Source organism: Leptonychotes weddellii, chromosome 11 (genome assembly GCF_054177405.1).
Source record: "Leptonychotes weddellii isolate Sample4059 chromosome 11, ASM5417740v2, whole genome shotgun sequence".
In the NCBI taxonomy this organism is placed as follows: domain Eukaryota; kingdom Metazoa; phylum Chordata; class Mammalia; order Carnivora; family Phocidae; genus Leptonychotes; species Leptonychotes weddellii.
The window spans coordinates 49,307,310-49,325,987 of record NC_138379.1 but is presented as its reverse complement, the minus strand read 5'-3'; the positions used below and the strand labels follow the sequence as shown (position 1 = coordinate 49,325,987).

General features: G+C 36.7%; 1 protein-coding gene across 1 annotated transcript in view; it reads right to left on the bottom strand.

The window, feature by feature from the left end:
• UVRAG (UV radiation resistance associated) overlaps positions 1 to 18,393 on the bottom strand; it is a 77,817-nt gene extending 59,424 nt beyond the window's left edge. The window contains exon 1 of the mRNA XM_081798867.1: positions 18,138 to 18,393. The gene's annotated coding sequence lies outside the window, so the exon portion shown is untranslated. The remainder of the gene's footprint in view (positions 1 to 18,137) is intronic.
• Between the last annotated feature and the right edge of the window lie 285 nt (positions 18,394 to 18,678).

The window sequence follows — 18,678 nt, the reverse complement described above, 5'->3', positions numbered from 1 at the left end:
CCTCTCTCACATAAAAAAAGTTAATAAACATACAATATGCAATAACATAGAATATATAATATTGGCAAGAGGGTAAAGAAGCACCTATATATAACTTTAAAATGTATATATTCTTTGACCCAGCAATTAAGTATTTATCCTAAGCAAATAACTGAGCACAGGTATAATTAAATAGAAAGATGCTTTCTCATTACAAAGTTGTTTACAATAGAGAAATTTTGGAAAACAATCTAAATGTCCATCAATAAGGCAACTGTTATCGAATGTCCAGGCAATGCAGACAACAAAATTTTACACAACTATCTTTATCAACATGAATCTATCTTCACAATATAGTTAAATGAAAAAAGTGGAACAAACAATAAAATGCACAGTATGAAACCATTTACATAAAATTTTACTTATTTAACTTATGTATGTATATTTGCACAGATGTTTGGAAAGGTGTTCATCAAGACATTACAATGGTGTCTCTGAGTAGTAGAATCCCAAGTGGTTTAAATTTCTTTCTTTAATGCTTTTCTGTATTTTAAAAACAAATTCATAATGAGATTGGATAATTTATATGATAAAACTTATTTTTATTTTGAAAAAAGAAAACTGTTACCTTAACTTGAAACTAAAAGTTCATTTATAGTGAACAAGGTATCTGATTATTTTCCTTCCATATACATGGTACTCACCCATGCAGCTAAAAAGGCAATTTTCCCCTTTCTTTGCTTATTTGTAACTTGTATTTAGCTTGTAATCTACTTCCACATGTTGTTACCTTATTTCTATTTGTGGAATATGGGATTTATTTATCACAAAGTTATACTGTACTTTGCATTTTATGTACTTAGCAAACATTTATTTAGCACTTACTCTGTTCCAGGCACTATTCTAACTCTTTACAAATATTATTTAATCCTCACAACAACTCTAAGAGATAGGAACTATACTATATAGGTATTATTATTATTATTATTATTATTTTCCCATTTTACAGGATCCTGAGGCACAGAGAGATTAAGTAACTTATCCACAATCATATAGCTAAAGTAATACAACTGGCATTTGAACCCCTGCAGTCTAGATTTATAGTACTTGCTCTTAAACACTCAGCTATGATGCATTTCTTTTAGTCCATTTTATTCTAGGATTTTGGCTTTGATAAAGTTACATTCATTAGGATAATAATTTTATCATCCTTGGAAACCCAAGTCTGGACATTTTAAAATGCTTTTCTCTAATAGGTACCATAATTTACATATAATAATTTTTTTGAAGTTCATTTCCTTAAATAGCTTATACCTAAGTTATGCTTGTTCCTTTGATGCCAGCTAAAATCAGACTTTTCATAGATATTATTTCTCATAATTCATTTCACGAGGCTTAACCATAAAAAAGTTAGAATTTATAGTCTACCTTCTCTGAACTAAGCACTGTGTATTTCATTTCACTTGAGGTGCATTCTTTAAATACTTTTCTCCCAGCAAAAAATGTCACTCATGGTGGTGATTTGGAAAAGGCTAATGTCATTACTGAATACGGAATTTATTTCTTTAATTGAAGAAAATAATTTGGCAGCCTAAAATATTAAAATATGCAAAACAAAATGCTAAAGTAAATCTTTTAAAACAACTAGGAGAAAGGAAGAGAGAAGTTATCAAAGAGGCTAAACCAAATAAGCTGCTAAATTTACACTTAGCTCTTGGGTAGCCACAGATAAAAGGGAAACCTGTTAACTTACTATGTTTCTTTCTGTCTGATAAAAGGAAACCAGCAAGTACAGTCCCTTGAACTTAGTCAGATGATTAGAGTCTGAATTTCTCTGCTCACCCTTCAGAGAGGTTCAGTTTACCTAAACATAGAATGGGGATAATAATACTAACACTTCTAGGACTTTTGCAAAGAAAAAAATGTGTGATGTGATGATATATGTGAAAGATCTTTGTACTTTAAAATAAGCTGTATAAATATAGGTTATAATTGTTTTATTTTTCATTTGGAAAGATATTTTTGACATTGGATTTCTAGTTTCAGTTTAAAGTGAGAAAAGATGTCCAATGAAGGTAAAAATAAATTATTTTGTCTTGCCAATTTATCACCCGGCTTTAAAGAGTACAGTGATCACAGCCAATATATCATTAAAAATGTCGGGGGAGTCTGGTTAATAACTAAAATGGTTCTTAATAATGAGCACTTAACCAATTACTTACAACTACAAAAAGGTAATATTATCCCTTTAAATACAGAATACTTTTGAAAAACAACTATATATATGATTTTTCTACCTCAATTAAAGCCTTTATTTAAATAGATATGTCAAGATACATTTAAATATATATTTAAATATACACATATTTAAATAGAAATAACTATCAACCTTAACAAGGAAAAAACAATCTTCCGGCTAATTCATCCACCATTCATTCTTTCAGTAACTATTTACTAAACATCCCAAACATGCCCAGGGAGCTCATACAGACCACAATCAGGTTCAAGTATAAAGACTGGTAACTGGCCAATGGTGGTCAACCAAAAACATCTTTCCTATCTCTGCTATTAAGGTAACTCTCTGCTTCATCCAGCACAAGCAGTGCTTCTTCTGCACCTTCGCTCCCCCTCCTCTCTCACTAGCCAAACACCTTCATCCTTGAATTCCCAGTTCAGATGCCATAGCTTTCTACTGAAGGATTCCTTCTCCATATCAGCCTAACAAGAATGACAACTCAACATCAAGAATAAACAATGGCAGCTACCAATGATTGAGTACCCTTTCTAGGGACAAATTCTGAGCTATAAACTTGACATTCATTGTTTCTAGTCCCCACAACAATCCTATGAGGATTATTTACAGAGCTAAGTAAATGGAGATGCAGTGAGATTTTATTACATGCCCAAGTTCATCCAGACAGTCAGTGGGATGCACAGCCAGGTCTGTGGAACTCTAAACCACCATAGGTCTCTACCTGCCATGAGCCAGATCTGTACCTTGGACAGAAACTCTCCTTTGATAGTGATTATTGTATGTCTTGTACTGCTGGCTAACTATTTACATATTGTACCTATTTTTTTATCCCCTTCACCCAAAATACAGACAACTTGAGAGTAAAGTCAGTCTCTCATAGACCTTGTACAGTTCAAACACTCAGATATTTGTGGGTTGAGATAAATACATACACATAAGAAAATGTGATTTTTCTACTTTTAAAGAGAAAAAAAATCACACAAAGGAGTAAGTATGAGTTACATCTTCAAAGTAAGGATTTGACTGAAAATCTGCTTTGTCCACAGCAGCATGAAGCTTAGGTTTGAAATGATTTAGTGGAAACACTATAGGACCCACAGGAAAGTTTGAGAGACAAGATTTCTGCCACTGCAGAGCTGCAGTGAGCTGCTTTACTATTGACCTTACTACATCTCATATCTGAATATGTCATTCTACAGGGGAGAAATATATTAATATATACATAACATAATAATATATTTAGCAATAAGTGTATGTAAACATATATTAGTGCTAACTAATATCATAACCAAAACCATATTTTAAGAAAACTCTAGAAGAATATATGTCCAAGATTATAAGAATGGTTAAATTAAAATATATGTATAGAGTGGTGCCTGGATGGCTCAGTCGGTTTAAGTGTCTGCCTTCAGCTCAGGTCATGATCTCAGGGTCTTGGGATCAAGCCCTGTGTCAGGCTCCCTGCTCAGCGGGGAGTCTGCTTCTTCCTTTCCCTCTGTCCCTCCCCTCTCACTTGTGCTTCTCTCTCTCTGTGTCTCAAATAAATAAATAAAATCTTTAAAAAATATATGCACAGAAATGAAATATTATATATTTAGAAATATATATTTATATATTAAAAATATTGACTAAGAGTTTTTAATGGCTTGGGTAAAAGCTTGTGTTCAAAAAAGCAAAAAGATATAGAGCAGTATATATAATGTTACTTCAACTATGTAAGAAAAAGACAAGGGACTCCTGGATAGCTCTGACTCATGGTTTTGGCTCAGGTTATGATCTCATGGGTCATGAGATTGAGCCCCATGTTGGGCTCCACATTCAGTGGAGATTCTGCTTGAGATTCTCTCTTTTCCTCTCCGTCTGCCCCCCAAACCATGCATGCTCTCTTTCCCTCTTTTTCTCTCAATTAAATAATAAATAAATCTTAAAAAAAAAAAGAAATGAAATAAAAAAAAAAGACAAAATGTCTGGAAGATTTGGAGGGCACATATGAATGATGAGATTATAGAATCTTTTAAAAAATCTGTTCTTCTATCTTCTTTTGTACTTCAAAAAGTCTATGGGGCACCTGGTAGCTCAGCTGGTTAAGTGGCCAACTCTGGATTTTGGCTCAGGTCATGATCCCAGGGTCCTGGGATCAAGCCCACTATGGGCTCCATGCTCACTGGGGGGACTCTGCTTGAGATTCTTTCCCTCTCTCTCTGTCCCTCCCCCCACTCACATGTGCTCTCTCTCTCTCTCTCAATTAAATCTTTAAAAAATTTTCTACAATTGGCATATATTGAATTTAGAAAAATATTTTTTAGAAAATACTTCAGAAAAAAGATATAGGGTGTACCAGCATAAGGACTAACATACAGATTAATGGAATAGAGTTTAGAGTTCAGAAATAAATCCTCACATTTATAGTTAATTTTCAACAAGAATGCCAAGACAACTCAATGGGTAGAGAGTAGTTTTTTCAACAAATTTTTCTAAGACAATTGGATATTCACATGCAAAAGAATGAAATTGGACCTCTTCCTTAAACTTTACAAAAAAATTAATTCAAAATGGATCACAGACCTAAACATATGAGCTAAAACTACACAGAAGCAAACCTTGTGCTAAGCTTTCTTAGATTTTTTTTTTTAACACCAAAAGCACAAGCAAAAAAGGAAAAACAAATTTAAAAATTGAACTTTATTGTGGCACCTGGGTGGCTCAGTCAATTAGGCATCCAACTCTTGGTTTTGGTTCAGGTCATGATCTCAGGGTCGTGAGATTGAGCACCATGTTGGGCTCTGTGCTCAGTGCGGAGTTGCCCTGAGGATTCTGTTTCTCCCTCTGCCTCTCTCTGTCTCATGCTCTCACTCTAAAATAAATAAATAAATCTTCTTAAAAAATTGGACTTTATCAAAAACTGAAAACCTTTCACCTAGCATAATTCTCTACAGCTCCAACCATGTCATGGCGAATGGGAAGATTTCATTCCTTTTTATGGCTGAGTAATATTCCACTGTATATTTACACACCACCTCTTCTTTATCCATTCTTCAGTTGATGGACATTTGGGCTGTTTCTATAATTTGGCTATTGTAGATAATGCTGCTATAAACAGAGGGGTGCATGTATCCCTTTGAATTAGTGTTTCTGTATTCTTAGGGTAAATACCTAGTGGTGCAATGGCTGGATTTTTAAGTTTTTGAGGAAATTCCATACTGTTTTCAGAGAGGCTAGACCAGTTTGCATCAACAACAGTGCGGAGAGTTCTTCCTTCTCCACATCCTTGCCAACACTTGTTTCTTGTGTTGTTGATTTTAGCCATTCTGGCCAGGGGATGGGTTAAATGGGTGATGGGGACTAGGGAGTGCTCTGGTTGTAATGAGCATCAGATGATGTATGGAAGTATTGAATTATGATATTATATACCTGAAACTAATATTACACTGTACATTAACTAACTGGAATTTAAATAAAAGCTTAAAACCTAAAAACCTTTGTGCTTCAATGGACACTATCAAGAAAGTGAAAAAGACAGCCTATGGAATGGGAGAAAATATTTGCACATCATACATGTGAGAAGGGACTTGTGTCTAGGTTATATAAAGTACTCTTACAATTCAATAACAAAGACAAATAATCCAACTTAAAAATGGGCAAGGGTCCTAACCGAACATTTCTCCAAAGAACATATTACAAATGTCCAATAAACACATGAAAAGATGCACAATATCATTAGCCATTAGGAAAGTTCAACTCAAAACCACAATGAGATACCACGTTGCATCCAGCAGGATGACTATAATCAAAAACACAGAAAATAACAAGTGGTGGTGAGGATGGGTAAGGGAACTGAAACTCTTATACACTGCTGCTGGGAAGGTCAAATGGTGTAGCTGCTTTAGAAAATAGTCTGGCAATTTTTCAAAACGTTAAACAGTTACCATATGGCTCAGCAATTCCACTCCTAGGTAAATAACCAAGAGTAATGAAAACATATGTCCTCACAAAGACCTGTACGTGAATGTTCATAGCAGTATTATACATAATAACCAAAAAGTGTAAACAACCCAAATGTCTACCAACTGATGAACTGATGAATAAAATGTGGTATATATCCATACACATCTTCAAAAAGCCAAAATGATTTGGCAAAAAAAAGGAATGAATGATACATGCTATCACATGGACGAACCTGGAATCTATGAAAGTGTAGGAAGCCAATCACAAAGACCACATACTCTAGGAGTCTATTTATATGAAATGTCCAGAACAGGCAAATCTGTAGAAACAGAAAGCAGAATGGTGGCTGCCTAGGGATGTGGGTCTTGGGGAATAGGGAGTAAGTAATGGGTACAGGGTTTCTTTGGGGGCAATAAAAATATTCTAAAGTTGACTGTGGTGATAGTTGCACAACTCAATGAATATACTAAAAACCATGGAATTGTACATTTTAAATGGATGAATTGTATGATATGTGAATTACATCACAGTAAAGTTTTCTTTAAAGATATAGGTATAGGATTAAAAAAAAAAAAGTTTCTACTACATTCCTGGCAAATTTTGTAGGCAGCAGGGGGAGAAAATGGCAGTCTGACTATTAAAACATCCTTGGAATTTATATTCTCGATTCCAAGAATTAAGAAAATAAAAATACATTTTCTCCCCACGTGTCATATAGATTGAACTGTATGTTGGAGAAATAGACATGAATTTAAGCTGCTGGGTGTAAGCTGGCATTGATCCCTTCTAAAGAGCTGAGCACCGTGGGCCCCACGAGTAGTCAACTTTTAGAGAAAGACCATGTCCTTGGCAGAACAGAGGTTTCCAACCGTTTTTGGAAGGAGAAGCTACTTTTACTTTCTATGAAGTCTTAAAATAACCTGAGGGGAAAGAGGTAATAGAGTAAAAGGAAGAGCGGTCATAAAGTCCCCGGGTTCTGGTGCTGGTTCTTCTATTGAACTCATGCTCTCAGGCTTCCTATCTGTAAAAGGCAGATCACTGTCTGTGACCTATCACCTCATAGGATTGTAAGAAGGCCCACATTTTTTAAAAATTTAAAAAAGAAAGAAAGGAAAAGAAACATCAGTGGGATATGGCCAGACTGACGTCAGAAGATTTGGTCTTGATTTCTGTTTGCCATTTGATAGTTTTGTCATTCTCTGGAAGTTAGCATAGCAGCAGTTCAATTTCTTATCTCTAAAGACAGACCTGGTCAACATGCTTCACGGAGCATGAAGTGTGATAAAGAAGTAAAAGTATAATAAAAGGCCATTACATTCAAAACAAATGTAAATCATCATTAGTATTTGTAAACTGGATCCTCAAGGTGTTACTGTTAAGTCCCTGAGCTTTCAAGAAAGCACAGAAAGAGGCTTGGCTTAAAAGCCAAAGGCAATAAGGAAAGAGCCCACTGATAGCGGCTGGCCTTGTACTGAACACACTGCACTGGACTTGTACTGAACATATTACCAGAATTCAAACTGTTTTTTTTTTTTTAAAGATTTTATTTATTTATTTGACAGAGAAAGACACAGCGAGAGAGGGAACACAAACGGGGAGTGGGAGAGGGAGAAGCAGACTCCCCGCCGAGCAGGGAGCCTGATGAGGGACTCGATCCAGGGACTCCAGGATCATGACCTGAGCCGAAGGCAGTTGCTTAACCAACTGAGCCACCCAGGCACCCCAGAATTCAAACTGTTAAGTCTCTTATATCATGTTCCAAATTTGGGGAACCAGTAAGTGTGTCTTATCAAGCAACTCAGGTGTTTTGTAGGAAATCTGGATGGCCACATTCTCTAGGACAGTAGTTCTTAAACTTTTTGGTCTCAAGATCTCTATACTTCTTAAATTTACTGAGGATGTTAAAGAACTTTTTTTTTTTATATGGGTCATTTATACCAATGTTTACCATATTAGAAGTTACAATTGAGAAAACTGCTAAATATTTCATTTAAAAATAACAATAGAGGGGCACCTGGGTGGCTCAGGTGGTTAAGTGTCTGCCTTCAGCTCAGGTCATGATCCCAGTGTCCTGGGATCAAGTCCTGTGTTGGGGTCCCTGCGCAGCAGGGAGTCTGCTTCTCACTCTCCCTCTGCCCCTACAGCCTTCCCCGCCATGCTTGCTCTTTCGCTCCCCCCTCTCTCTCTCAATAAATAAAATCTTAAAAAAAATCAATTACTTGTTAATATAAATAATAATTTAAACAAAAAACATATTTTCTAAAAAAAGAAATTTAGAGAGATGAGTGACATTGTTTTACATTTTTGCAAGTGTGTTTTGCAATGTCTACCTTAACAGAAGACAGCTGGATTCTCATATATCCTTCTGCATTCATTTTGTTATGCATATGCATATGTTTGCATATGTTGTTTCCTAAGAAAATCCAGCCTCATACAGATAATATAGTTGGAAATGAAAGGAGTATTTTAATAGCCTTTTCAGATAATTATGGTTATTCTTCTCTAATACTACTCCAAACTCAACAAGTAGGTGTTTTATTTTTTTTCTATACCCAATGTGGGGCTCAAACTCACAGCCCTGAGATCAAGAGTTGCATGCTCTACTGACTAAGCCAGCCAGGCACTCCTCTACAAATAGCAGCTTCTTAAATGTTAGTTATCAGTGTAGAATCTGAAACCACACCAATATACTTTTCATATCTGTTACATTAAAATCTTTTTTTTTTTTGCATTTTAAATAAGAGGCCTTTACCTGCACCTGATTTCACAGCATCATATACTGGTCACTTGGAAAATATTGGCTAACTAGTTATATAGATTTTAAATGTTGACACATCAGTACGCAATATTTAAAAATCACATTTGTTAAATACCACTACCAATCTCATCAAAAACATCCTTAAGGAAAGGAAAGCTGTCAATCTCATGGCAGCAAACACAAGTCTTCCAAAATACTAGTTTTCATTTAAAATCTTAAATTTTATCATCAGTTGATTTCCTTTGAGAGGCTCACTTCACTCATTTTTGAAAAGAGTATTTTTCAAATATCTAAGTCTGAATAGTTTGTTGGTTTAGTCATTCTTTTAAGTAAAGATGGTGCTCCATGAAAAATCAGGTAGTTTAGTTGGCAACTCAACTGCACAAGTGCTTTTCCTTGAAACACCATTATACTTCAGTATGCAGCAGAAGTGCTTTATGTCTATTTCCATTTCCATCACACAGAATACTGAAAAGATATGTACTCAAGAGTCAATAATTTTACTGCTTCATCAATGGCATTCTTAAATGAAACTGGCTTTTCTTTTTTTTAAAAATCAGTTTGTTGAAAGTGTCCCTTTTTCTTATTTTAGGTCAACATGTTCACTTATGTTCTGTATCCTATTTCCTCTCCCCTTCTCAAAGACTTTACACCTTCAAGTATCCCTTCTTTATCTTGTATTGATAATTTCTCTCTCTCTATTTGATCACTCATCAGCATATAAACATGGCCTGCTATTTCCCATCTTAAAAAAAAAAAACTCCACATTCCCACAAAGCAAACAAACAAACAAAAAACAACAAAAGACCTTCCCCTAACCCCAGTCTTTTCCAGTTATGAACCCATTTATCTATCTCACCTCACAAAAAACACCTCAAAAGAGTGTCTACAATCAATGTCACTTCCTCATTTCTTATTCACTCTTCAGCACACCTACTGATCTACTGAAATTGCTTGTCAACGGTTTCCATGTCCCCAACTCTACTGCATGCTTCATCTTATGGTAGAATTTGACATAGCTGATGACTCCTCCCTTCCAGAAATTTACTTCTTCTGGTTTCCAAATTATTACTTTCTCCTGGTTTTCTCTCCTACCTGATTGGTCATTCCTCTCAGTCTTTGCTAGGACATCCTCTTCCACCCAACTTCTAAATGTGATTTCCCAGAACTAAATCCCATTCTGTGTTTCTGTCTGTATTTGTCTCTCTCTTCAGATCTGCATTCTCTCCCTGATTGATATCATCCAGTTCCATGGATTTAAATATCATCTCTATATTGATGACTCCCAAATTTGTATCTCCACTACTGACCTCCTTACCCCAAGTTCCAGACCCTCTTGCCTCTTTGATGACTCTACTTGGATTTCTTTTCTTTTCTTTTTTTTTAAAGATTTTATTTATTTATTTGAGAGAGAGAGAGCGCACGAGCAGGGTGGAGGGGCAGAGGGAGAGGTAGAAGCAGGCTTCCTGCTGAGCAGGGAGCCTGATGAGGGGCTAGATCCCAGGACCCTGGGGTCATGACCTGAGCTGAAGGCAGACGCTTAATGACTGAACCACCCAGATGCCCCTCTACTTGGATTTCTAAAAGTAATTGAAACTTAACAGTGCCAAAGCAGAACTTTTGGTTTCCCTACCCCCATCTCCTAGATCCTTCCCTATCTAAATAAATGCACTTCCATCCATCCAATTGTTCATACACAAAGCCTAGGAGTCACCCATGATTAGTTCCTTTCTTTCAATTCCCACATTCAATCCATTAGCTCATCTCCCATTATGTAATCTTATTTTTTTATTAATATATAATTGACATGAAACATCGTATTAATTTCAGGTGTACCACATAATGATTCGATAGTTGTATATGTTGCAAAATGATCATCACAATTAGTCTAGTCATCCATCACCATATAGTTACTATTTCTTTTCTTAAGGTGAGAATTTTAAGATATATGGACAGTCTCTAACAACGATTTGACTTATGATTTTTCAATGTTGTGGGTTATGGATGGTGTGAAAATGATGCACATTCACCAGAAACCATATTTCGAAGTCTGAATTTTGATCTTTTCCCAGGCTGGTGATATGTGGTACGATCCTCTCTCATGATGCTGGGCAGCAGCAGAGAGCTGCAGCTCCGTGAGCCATGTGATCACAACGGTAAACAACCGATACTTTTACAACCATTTTGTCCCCATAAAACCATTCTGTCACTTTCAGTAGAGTATTCAATAAATTACATGAGATATTTAATACTTAATTACAAAATGGGCTTTGTGTTAGATGATTTTGCCCAACTGTAGGCTAATGTAAGTATTCTGAGTATGTTTAAGGTAGGCTAGGCTAAGCCATGACATTCAGTAAGTTAGTTGTATTAAATACATTTTGGACATGGTATTTGTAACTTATAATGGGTAATGGTAATCAGAATGTAAGCCCATCACAAGTCAAGGAAGATCTGTACTTTCTCAGTAACTTTTTTTTAAAGATTTTATTTATTTATTTATTTGAGAGAGACAGAGATAGTGACAGAAACAGTGAGAGAGGATGAGTGGGGAGGAGAAGCAGGCTGCAGGGAGCCCTCCGGACTCAGGGCTCTATCGCAGGACCCTAGGATCATGACCTGAACTGAAAGCAGACAATCAACTGAGCCACCCAGGTGCCCCTCTTAGCAACTTTAAATATATGATACAGTATTATTAACTATAGTTACCATGCTGTACATTACATCCCCAGGACTTATTTATTGTATAACCGGAAATTGTACCTTTTGACCACTTTCAGACATTTTACTCACTCCTTAACTCCCTCACCTCTGGCAACCACCAAACATTCTCTGTACCTGAGTTTGATTTTTGTTTTAAGATTCCACATATAAATGAGATCGTTTGGCATTTGTCTTTCTCTACCTGACTTGTTTCACTTCGCATAATACCCTCAAGATCCATCCATTTGTTGCAAATGGCAGGATTTCTTTCATTATGGCTGAATAATTTTCCACAAGGTGTGTGTGTGTGTGTGTTCACATATCACACTTTCTTTATATCCTTTCATCCACTGATGGACATTTAGGTTGTTTTCATATCTTAGCTATTGTAAATAATGCAAAAATGAACATGTGGGTAAAGATATCTTTCAGAGTTAGTGTTTTCATTTTCTTTGGTTAAGCAGCCAGAAGTGTAATTGCTAGATCATATGGTAGTTGTATTTTGAATTTTTTGAGGAGCCGCACATTGTTTTCCATTCTGGATGCGCCAATTTACATTCCTGCCAACAGTGCACAAGTGCTTCCTTTTCTCCATATCCTTGCCAACACTTGCTAATTCTTGCCTTTTGATAATAGTGAAGTGATATCTCATCGTGGTATTGATTTGCATTTCCCTGAGGATTAGTGATGTTTAGCACCATGCATCATATATTTTAAGTCTGTTCAATTCTCTATCATTACTATCGTAGTCCAAGCTACCATCAACCCTCATCAGGTCTTTTGAAATAGCCCTTGCACTGGTATCTTACTTCTATTCTAGTTCTCTATAATTTATGAGAGCAGGAAGAACAATCTTTGAAAAAATAAATCAAGCCATTCTCCTGCTTAAATTATTCAATGGCTTCCCTTTGTATTTAGAATAAAATTCAAACTCTTCATAATCTCTAAGGCCTTATATGATATGCTCCCTGGCTACCTCTCTCCTCACTTACTATACTCCTATCACATTAGCCATCTACACAACAAGCTCTTTCCTACATCAGGACTTCAGCACTAACTGTTCCCATGACCTTAACTTACTGTTTCCTAGCTCTTTGCATGGCTGGTTATTTGTCATCTCCATGTCTTAGTTCAATATCGCTTCCTCAATAAGGCTTATTTGACAACTTTATCTAAAGCAGGTCCCTCTCCAGTTACTTCCCATTATATTGCCTAAATGATTTCTGTTACAGCACTTATTGCAAATCTAAGATTATTTTGTTTACTGTCTGTCTTTCCATTAGCTAATAAGTTTAATGAGACAGTTTCTTTTCTTTTTTTAAAAAAGAGCTTTATTCTGATATAACTCACCTACCATAAAATTCACCCATTTGAAGTGTATACTCCAATGGTATTTAATATATTAATTTTTTTTTAAAGATCTTATTTATTTATATGACAGAGAGAGAGATAGCGAGAGCAGGAACACAAGCAGGGGGAGTGGGAGAGGGAGAAGCAGGCTTCCTGCCGAGCAGGGAGCCCGATGCGGGACTCGATCCCAGGACCCTGGGATCATGACCTGAGCCGAAGCCAGACGCTTAACGACTGAGCCACCCAGGCGCCCATATTGCATAAAATATGTCACTTTGGCCATTTTTAAACTATTTTTAAGTGTATAATTCAGTGGCATCATCATTACATTCACAGTGTTATGGAACCATCAACGCTATCTTCTTCCAAAATTTTTTCATCACCCCAAACAGAAACTGTAACAGAGTTAAGTAATAACTCTCCCGTTTCCCCCTTTCCCAGCTCCCAGTAACCTCTAATCTACTTTCTGTCTCTATGCATTTGCCTAGTCCAGATAATTCATATAAGCGGAACCATACAATATTTGTGTTTTTGTACCTGGCTTATTTATGAGGCAGGGATCTTGTGTGTCTTATTCACTGCTCTCTCAGCTGAGACCTAACTCAAAACACATAGCACATGGTAGATGCACAACAAATACTTGTTGACTCAATTCATCAATTTTAAGCAAGTCACAATTTTTCTAGATCTCAGTGTCTTAACTGTGTATAACCATACATTCATTAAACATTTTTTTGAGACTTTATAGTGTTTCAAGCATTGTGCTTACTCATCGAAATATCATAATGTGCAAAACAGCTGTCTCTGCTTAATGAACATTCAGTTTCTTTCCTATCTGGGAATGTCATCTTCTTTGATTCTGTGCACTTTTAGGATGGAAATACAGTGGACCATTGAATAAGGGTTAGGGATGCTAACTGCCCACACAGTTGAAAACTGCATTTAACTTTTGACTCCCCAAAACCTTACTAATTGCCTACTGTTGACTGGAAGGCTTACCAATAACATAACCAGTTGATTAACACATATTCTGTATATGTATTACATACTGTGTACTTACTCTTATAATATGCTAGAGAAAAGAAATTGTTATTAAGTAGTAAGAAAGAGAAAATACATTTATAATACTGCCCTTAGCAAAAAAAAAAAAAAAAAAAATTCCATATTTAAGTGGACCCGCACGGTTCAAATCCATGTTGTTTTAAGGGTCAACTGTATATAGAACAATGAAGCATACGGAAGTAAGGGAATCTCTGCCTCACCTGTCAGAATACATGATCCTAACTGGAGTGACAGATGTCAAAAGCCATACTGTCTTCAAATTAATTTAACATTAGCTGCACCTTTCATTCTGTAGGGTGATAATGAGGGTCACGTGGATATATATATATGTGTCAAACTATAAAACTCTCCATAAATGTAAGGTAAAAGTATTGTAATTTTTGATTTACTACTTTTTATGCTCTGGGAACTAAAAGCAAACTACTGCACTATATACAAATTCTAATGTAATGTACTTATAAACTTACTGACAATCATGGCAAAACCTGGTTTTTTAAATCAATGTTAATTATACTGTGCCTGAATTTTGCCAGGCCTGTTCCTATAGTGTTACATGTTGACCAACAAAGAAAGCTATTTCCAGACAAAGGGGCTGATGGCACTAAAAACAAAGCACTTTGCTTTATTCACTTTCAATACCCAGCACAGCACACACACACATACCTTTAAACCGCAATGACATGAAGAGGGCAAGCAGGCCTTACCAACCCTCTCAGCTCTTCAAACAACACTTGAGGATTTCTACTTGAAGGCCTGTCTTCCTAAGCTTGTGCTTTCAAAACGGGCTGGACTGATCCCAAATACTGAAGTAACAAATATTACTAAATTCTGTCATTTCCTCTACCAAAAAAAGTGATTTTACTACTACTTCTAGTTGTGATGAAAGGTCCTATTGACTATTCAAATCCACAACCAAGTTATGGATGCAGTATTAAATGACTTCACTCCTTTTTCTCTGGCACTTTAACACATGCCAATGCTTTCATCCACCTCCACTAACCTAGCTTATAAATTACTGAGGTGGGGCCATTTTAATCGTATGATTTGTTCACATCTCTAGAGATGGGGTATAAATGAGACTGGCTGAGAAGACAAACTCTCCTTTGACAACATGTATTAGTATGTAAAGTACAGAAAAATAAATCTTCAAAAATTTGGAAATTTTTTACTGATATAAAATGTGGTGATGGCCATACTAATTAATGGTTCTTTGATTTGTTATAAATTGAAATGTAATAAAGTGATGGTATTAAAGACAAAATGAAACATTCCCCAAGAAATAGTAAACAGTTGAAGCAAAAAAAGGTTAAAGGTCACACATTTGCTAAAAAGTTTCTTTCTAAATTGTCAGAAGGGGACTCCTGAATGCACTCTGAAACCTAAGATAGTTTGTTTATAAAAAGTTTATTTTCCTCTCCGTTTAAAACTGCCACAGAGTGATGAAAAAGTATCAGAGAGCAAGATGCTTGTTCTCTCTGGATTTTTAAAGGAGTTAACTTATCAATCTTAAACCCACACACAAGTGACAAGTGTAGTCTCTCAAATCTTCAAAAAGATTATTAAGTTGCAGAGGATACAAAGGATAACACTATGAATTGTTTAAACAGATGAATAAAACTAGTTCAGCATGCTTGTGGCCTTGGTTCAGTTAAAAATAAAGTCAGAGGCTTCTTGGGAAGTGCTCCAAAGTGAGGACCAAACAGGTACTAGAGCTAAGAGTCTGAGATGCAGGGTTGACTTTCCCAAATTTTCCACTACACAGAGCCTCCATCTTTGTCTTGTTTTCAAAGCAAGCTGGGCTATCTGTAGAACCCCTTTCACCATCCTCTGGCATTCTTATTGGGCCCACAGAAGAAAGAACTCAATGTGTGTATGCCTACATGTGGATATACGTGTATGTGTGCACACATGCACATGCATGTGTGTGTCTTCAGCTGAGATTTACCAGGAAATCCAGGCATGTTGGCTTTACCTTAATCAGGAGTAGGCTCCACCTGGAATCTTCCAACAGACTTGGGACCTTAGTGTAGGTACTCAGGGCAAGAAACAGAAAATAGGGCAAGGAGAAACAAACCTCTGCATTCAGATCAGAACTTAGGTCCACCAACTTTCCTGACATGTTGCCCCCCAGACTCTGGACTCATGTGCCCTTATCCACATTGGCTGACTTCACCTGGAGATACTCTCTAATTTACTTAGACCTCTTCTCCCTTCATGCACTCTTAGTTAGGCCACTTCTGTCTAAGCACTGCCTTTTCCATAGCATGACAACTGTAATCAGTAGCATAAGACAGCTTTGAAATTAAAGTCCTATTTCTTTCTTTCTTTCTTTTTCTTTTTTAAGCAGGCTCTATGCCCAACATGTGGCTTGAACTCATGACCCTGAGATCAAGAGTAGCATGCTCCACCAACTGAGCCAGCCAGGCGCCCCTAAAGTCCTATTTCTTACACTAAGGTACTTCTCTGCCAAAAATGGAGGGAGGGAAGGCATCAGGTGTGGGAAGAATGGCACATGGAAAGATGAGTCACAGGCCACAGACTGTGAGCAAGGCTGCCTGCCTAGAGTAAAGAACATGGGCTGGAACGGCAGTAATAAGAAAGCAGTATGACTGAGAGGGCAATGAGTATGAGCTTATAAAGCAAATGATTAACTGAAGACTGCAGACTAGAAATTTGATTCAATATCAGAAAAGGATAAGAATTTGGGGCGCCTGGGTGGCTCAGTCAGTTAAGCGTATGCCTTCGGCTCACGTCATGATCCCTGGGTCCTGGGATCGAGCCCCGCATCAGGCTCCCTGCTCTGCAGGAAGCCTGCTTCTCCCTCACCTCCCTGCTTGTGTTCCTGCTCTCGCTGTGTCTCTCACTGTCAAATAAATAAATAAAATCTTAAAAAAAAAAAAAAAAGGATAAGAATCTAAATAAAAATCAAATTAAAAAACCATTAAACTGATATTTGATGAGGGATAGCAAGGCAAAGATGATATCATAGGGAGGAACAAATCAGGAAAGAATAAGGGAACTGTTCAGTGAGTCTTTTGATTCACATGGATAAAAGGCAGCCTTTTAAAAACAAAAATATCATAAACCTTCTTGCTTCTATTAAAAGAAAAGGTCTGGGTGCCTGAGTGGCTCAGATGGTTAAGTGTCTGCCTTCGGCTCAGGTCATGATCCCAGGGTCCTGGGATTGAGTCCCGCATCGCGCTCCCTGCTCAGCGGGAAGCCTGCTTCTCCCTCTGCCTCTTTCTGTCTCTTATGAATAAATAAATAAAATAAAATAAAAAAAAAGAAAAGGTCTGAGGATATAGCTGATAATGTCTTTATGATAATGTCTTTAAATAACAGTCAAACTGTGGATACTCATCCATGTGATATTCCAATCGGCTATGTCCAAATAAAAACAAAGCACTGAAGCCGATCTTCCTTTACAACTAGAAAATATATGAAATGTCTACCTCTTGAAGTACAATCAAGTATGCTAAAGAAATGCTGCATATTTCTTTCAGGAAAATGCAAACCCAAGCATCTATTAGTCTTTCTACAGCATATGGAAAGACTTTATTTAAGTGAGATACTAACTGGCTTCATGTTGAGAGAGTCACAAAAACCCCAGATGGGCTGGAAGGACCACGTGGTTGGTCTTTTCTTTTGGTTCTTGCATAATAAGGTGAGGAGACCATTAAGGACTTGCCAAAGGCACTAAACTTTTACTCCATAAACAAATCCCAATGCAAAATGAGTTCCTAAAAGTGGTTTAAGAGAAGAAAGTGATCTAAGAGAAAAAAGCTGTGTGAGAAGCTACAGAGGAAAGAAGTTATAAACCCACACATTCAAGTACAGTCTCCTAGCAAGTAACAACTTAGTAAAGGGCTTCCGAGTTTAGTAGGGTTTCAATGTGCACCCACTGCTTCTCAGTAGTATTTATAATGGCATGAAATAAGACTGTGGCCAAAGAACTTCACATTAGCACCATAACCAGTTAAATAAAATAATCAACTACAGTACTTATTTATAAAGAAAGAAGGTTAGCAATCCAAGGAAGTAGGTTGTATGTGGGAAGTAGAAAAGGAGTGAAGAGAAGTTACTTACCTGTGCTATATTTTTGTTCAGAAGATAGACACCATAATCGAATTGTAACTTCTCCCCTCCTTTTGGATATAATGGAAACCTAAAAAAAAATTAAGTAGGATCAGAAATTTTCCAAAGCTTGACTAAAACAACCTCCAAGTTGTTGACAAAGATAGAAGTTCCTTGAATACAGCAAAATATCTGGAGACTTGGACTAAACCACTTGGTTATAGTCACTGCAACCTATTATCTTAATATCTTCATAATTGGTCAAATCAGATCAACAGTTGCTTTGTTTCAAAAAAAAAAAAATAATTGAGGTGGCTCAGTTGGTTGAGTGTCCATTGGACTCTCAGTTTCGGCCCAGGTCATGATCTCAGGGTCGTGAATCTGAGCCCTGCAATGGGCTCTATGTGCTTAGCGGGGAGTCTGTTAGGGATTCTTTCTCTCCCTTTCCTCTGCCCCTCTCCCTCCCCCCACACACATGTGCTCTCTTTCTCTGTCTCTCAAATAAATAAATAACTTTCCAAAAAATTGAGTAGGTCATGCAACAAGGGACTAA